General features: G+C 47.7%; 1 pseudogene; it reads left to right on the top strand.

The window, feature by feature from the left end:
• The first annotated feature begins 279 nt into the window (after positions 1–279).
• LOC133663033 (uncharacterized protein K02A2.6-like) lies at positions 280–4,265 on the top strand (annotated as a pseudogene).
• The last annotated feature ends 812 nt before the right edge of the window (positions 4,266–5,077 follow it).

Genomic DNA, 5,077 nt, shown 5'->3' with positions numbered 1-5,077 from the left:
AACAATTGGCGACGAGGTGGTGCGTCCTCACATTGTGTGTTTATTGTTTACCTTGGCCGTCCGTGTTTTTTTTTTTTTTTTGACGAGCAACCGCGGGATACAGGCAGGGGGTGCTGTCTACTTGCTGGAGAGTGGATGACCAGCATGTTACAGAGCGCAGCTCTATTGCAAGAGAAAGGCACGTTTCCGTGGTAAAAGACACTTGGAGAAGAGAAGAAAAGACATTGACATACATCCAATTTCTGAAGCAGAAGAATATATTGGGGACATTTTTTGAACATGGCTGCACTGATTGGACATATTGGACCTTTTGAGGAGGACACAGAACAGTGGAGTTCATACACTGAGAGGTTTGAGTATTTTGAACTGGCTAACAAAATTGAAGATGATGTTTTGGTGCCAACATTTTTGAGTGTTATAGGAGGTAAAACATTCACCCTATTGCGCAGTCTACTCCAGCCTGACAAGCCAGGAGACAAATCCTATAGGGAAATAGTGACAATATTGGGGGATCACTACTCTCCTAAGCCACTGCTAATTGCAGAGAGATTCATATTCCATAAAAGGAACCAAGAGGAGGGTGAATCTGTTTCACAGTTCATAGCTGTATTGAAACGGTTGTCTGAACATTGTGAATTTGGACTTTCACTCAATGACACCATACGTGACAGACTGGTGTGTGGTCTACGCAGTGAGGCCATCCACAAACGACTGCTTACGGAGGCTGATCTAACCCTGGAAAAGACTGTGCGTATAAGTACATCAATGGAGATGGCTGCCCATGAAGCACAGCAGTTAAGTGCCTCAGTTCAAGTTAATAAATTGTCTTTGGAACCACAAAACAAGGCGACAGCTGGCAATCCATGCTACCGCTGTGGGAGGCCGGGACATCAGTCATCAGAGTGTTGGTGTAAGGACTTGGACTGTAGAAACTGCGGGAAGAAAGGACACATCGAACGTGCCTGTAAAGCGAAAAAGGCTCAGACGAGCAAACACCACACTGAGACCAAGAAAAGTGGTTTCCAACGGAACAAGAGAAAACAGGTGAATATGGTGGAACGTGACCAGGAGGAACCGAGCGACTGTGATTCTGATGATGAGATCACAGTGCATTTTTTATCTGTCTGGGACAGTGATGATGGATATTGGGTCACACCACTGTTGGAGAACCATCCTATAAGAATGCAAGTAGACACTGGTTCACGCGTATCGATGGTATCAGAAGCTGTTTACAGGGAGAAACTGCAGCACCTTGTGCTACAACCAACCCGGCTGAAGTTAAGGACCTACACAGGAGAACCGGTCCCAGTGCTGGGAGTTGTGGATGTGACAGTGGAACACAACGGACAGGAAAATACTCTTCCACTGTACATCATTCAAGGGAAACGGCCAGCATTGCTAGGCCGCCGATGGCTGGAGAAGCTCAGTCTGAATTGGCAGGAAGTATTCCTAGTTAGGGATGGGGACACAGGGCCACTACAGGAGATTCTAAAGACACATTCCCCCGTTTTTGATGGAGAACTTGGCAGCATGAAAGACATTACAGTTAAGCTGACAGTGAAACCAGGAAGTGTGCCAAAAGCTTTCAAAGCTAGACCTGTTCCATATGCCATAAAACCGAAGGTGGAGGCAGAATTAGCCAGGTTAGTGAAGAGTGGAGTACTGAAACCAGTGAGCACAAGCGAATGGGCAACCCTGATTGTTCCAGTCATGAAAAAGGATGGAACTCCACGGATCTGTGGTGACTTTAAAGTCACATTGGAACCTGTCCTACATGCTGAGAAGTATCCTTTGCCCATTATTGAGGAGCTTTTTGCAGGCCTAGCTGGAGGCCAGAAGTTTAGTAAGATAGATTTATGTCAGGCCTATCTACAAATGCATGTGGATTCAGCGTCACAAGAGTTGTTGACTATAGTGACACACAAAGGCCTGTATAAGTACCGCAGGCTCCCTTTTGGAATTACCTCTGCCCCAGCACTTTTCCAAAGAGCCATGGACCAGATTCTCAGTGGGATACCAGGGGTCCAGTGCTATCTCGATGATCTGCTCATCACGGGACCGGATGAGCAGTCACACTTGAGGAATCTGGACATCACACTGCAAAGATTGGAGGAATATGGCCTGAGAGTTCGGAAGGATAAGTGTGAGTTTTTCCGACCTTCTGTTGAATACCTGGGGCATGTAATCGACAGCACAGGACTCCACAAGGCACCATCAAAGGTGAAGGCTATTGTAGAGGCTCCATCTCCGAAGAATGTAAGTCAGCTGAGGTCGTTCCTGGGCCTCCTAACATACTATGCAAAGTTTGTGCCTCACCTTGCAAATGCATTGAAGCCTCTGCATGAACTTCTGAACAAAACTAAGAAATGGAAGTGGACGTATAAATGTAAGACAGCTTTCAAGGAAGTGAAGACAGCGCTGTCACAATCTGAGGTCCTCACTCATTTTGACCCCACATTGCCAATTCAGCTGGCATGTGACGCCTCACCTTATGGTGTGGGGGCAGTAGTGTCACACATAATGCCATCGGGCGATGACAGGCCCATCGCTTTTGCATCAAGGACATTGAGTAAAGCAGAAAGGAATTACGCCCAAATCGAGCGTGAGGCACTATCTCTAGTGTTTGGGGTGAAAATATTTCACAAGTACCTTTATGGCAGAAAATTCACGTTATTGACTGACCATCGGCCTCTCACCTCCATTTTTGTTTCCCATACTGGCATTCCATCGCTTGCTGCCAGCCGTATGCAACGATGGGCTCTTTTACTCTCTGCCCACCAGTACGACATTAAATATAGGAAGGCAGATCAGCACAGAAATGCTGATGGGCTGTCAAGACTCCCACTGCCGGTCACACACATTGAGCCGAAACAGGATGAGATATTCTACTTCAAGGAAGCGGCTGCTACCCCAGTGACCTCAGCTCATGTGAAGAGACACACTCGCAATGACCCAATCCTGTCTGAAGTTATGGACATCATTGCTTGCGGCAGAAAACGAGATATGACCCAACGCTTAAAGCCATATCTGATGAGGAGAAATGAGCTTTCAGTCCAGTCTGGATGCTTATTGTGGGGCTATCGTGTCATTATTCCTCCACCATTAAGAGAAAAAGTGCTTGATGAGCTTCACTCTGGGCACTGTGGTGTAGTGCGAATGAAAGAAATGGCACGCAGCTATTTCTGGTGGCCAAGCCTGGATGCAGCTATAGAAGAAAAAGCCAAGTCATGCTCTGCCAGAAACTGAGAAACCTCCCACAGCTGGCTCCCTTGCATCCGTGGGACTGGCCTGAGGAACCATGGCAAAGAGTCCATGTTGATTTTGCTGGACCACTGGAGAACCGCATGTTCTTAGTTGTAATTGACGCTCATAGCAAATGGCCTGAGGTCGCCGTCATGAAGAGCACCTCGTCAGAGAGAACCATTGAAGAGTTGAGATCCATTTTCAGTCGTAATGGTCTGCCACAGCAGTTGGTTAGCGACAATGGTCCACAACTGGTGTCAGAAGAATTTAAGGCGTTCATGGAGGAGAATGGTATTCAGCACATCAAGTCTGCGCCCTATCATGCGGCTACAAATGGGCTTGCGGAAAGATTTGTACAGGCTCTGAAGAAAGCTCTCAAGTCCTCCCCAAGCACACAAACCCTTAACAGGCGCCTCAATGCTTTCTTGTTGGCATATCGAAACACCCCTCATGCTACCACTAAGGTGTCCCCTGCCTCAGCGATGTTCAAGAGACAACTCCGCACTCGACTAGATCTCCTGAAACCTCTAAAGACAAGAGAGGTTGTGCATCAGCAACAGAAGGCTCAAGTGGAAAGACGGGCAAATGCAAAATTGTGGAGTTTCATGGTAGGAGACCGGGTTCTTGCTAAGAACTACACCAACGACATAAAGTGGGTGCCTGCGACCATTGTTTCCAAAACAGGTCCTGTCTCATATACTGTAGAAACCAGTGGCCATCGCATCTGGAGAAGACACCTCGACCAACTGCTGCACACTTCGGGGTCTCATGACGACTCACGCCAACCGACATATTTTGTTCCGGAGCTGTGTCCTTCCCTGGAGCAGCCTCAAACCCCAGACACGGCTGCTGTTCGAAGTGCACCTGGATCTGCTCCTGGCACACCGGAACCTGCACGGGTACCTGCCTCAGGTTTCACTTCACCCAGACCAGAACCCACACCATCTACAGTGACCAAAGTGCCTAGAGGTCGTGTTTACCCTCAACGAGAAAGACGACCCCCAGATAGACTGTCATTGTAGTCTAGGCGCTGACCCGTGTCATTGGGGCAGAATAATCCCCAGGGTTCAGTTTGGGATTGAGGTTGTCCACCCTCATTCTCTAGTTCAGGCAAGTGTTGTATTTGGTTAAAAGTTATCGTTGAACAGTTTATATTTCACAAAAGAGACTGACGTGTTTTTGAAGTTGGCTTTGATTTTGTTAAGGGAACCTTAAAGGCCTACTGAAAGCCACTACTACCGACCACGCAGTCTGATAGTTTATATATCAATGATGAAATCTTAACATTGCAACACATGCCAATATGGCCGGGTTAACTTACAAAGTGACATTTTAAAATTCCCGGGAAATATCCGGCTGAAACGTCGCGGTATGATGACGAATGCGCGTGACGAAGTCCGAGTAACGGAAGTTATGGTACCCCGTAGAATCCTATACAAAAAGCTCTGTTTTCATTTCATAATTCCACAGTATTCTGGACATCTTTCGCAATTTTTTTAATGAACAATGAAGGCTACAAAGAAGACAGTTGTAGGTGGGATCAGTGTATTAGCAGCGGACTACAGCAACACAACCAGGAGGACTTTGTTGGAGCGCTAGCCGCGCTAGCCGCGCTAGCCGCGCTAGCCGCGCTAGCCACCGACCTCACCTTGACTTCCTACGTCTCCGGGCCGCCAAACGCATCGGGTGAAGTCCTTCGTCCTTCTGCCGATCGCTGGAACGCAGGTGAGCAAGGGTGTTGATGAGCAAATGAGGGCTGGCTGGCGTAGGTGGAGAGCTAATGTTTTTAGCATAGCTCTGTGCAGTCCGGTTGCTAAGTTAGCTTCAATGGCGT

This window comes from Entelurus aequoreus, linkage group LG13, assembly GCF_033978785.1.
Source record: "Entelurus aequoreus isolate RoL-2023_Sb linkage group LG13, RoL_Eaeq_v1.1, whole genome shotgun sequence".
In the NCBI taxonomy this organism is placed as follows: Eukaryota; Metazoa; Chordata; class Actinopteri; order Syngnathiformes; family Syngnathidae; genus Entelurus; species Entelurus aequoreus.
Note: the sequence above shows the minus strand (reverse complement) of the source record. Positions and strands in the feature narration are given on the sequence as shown.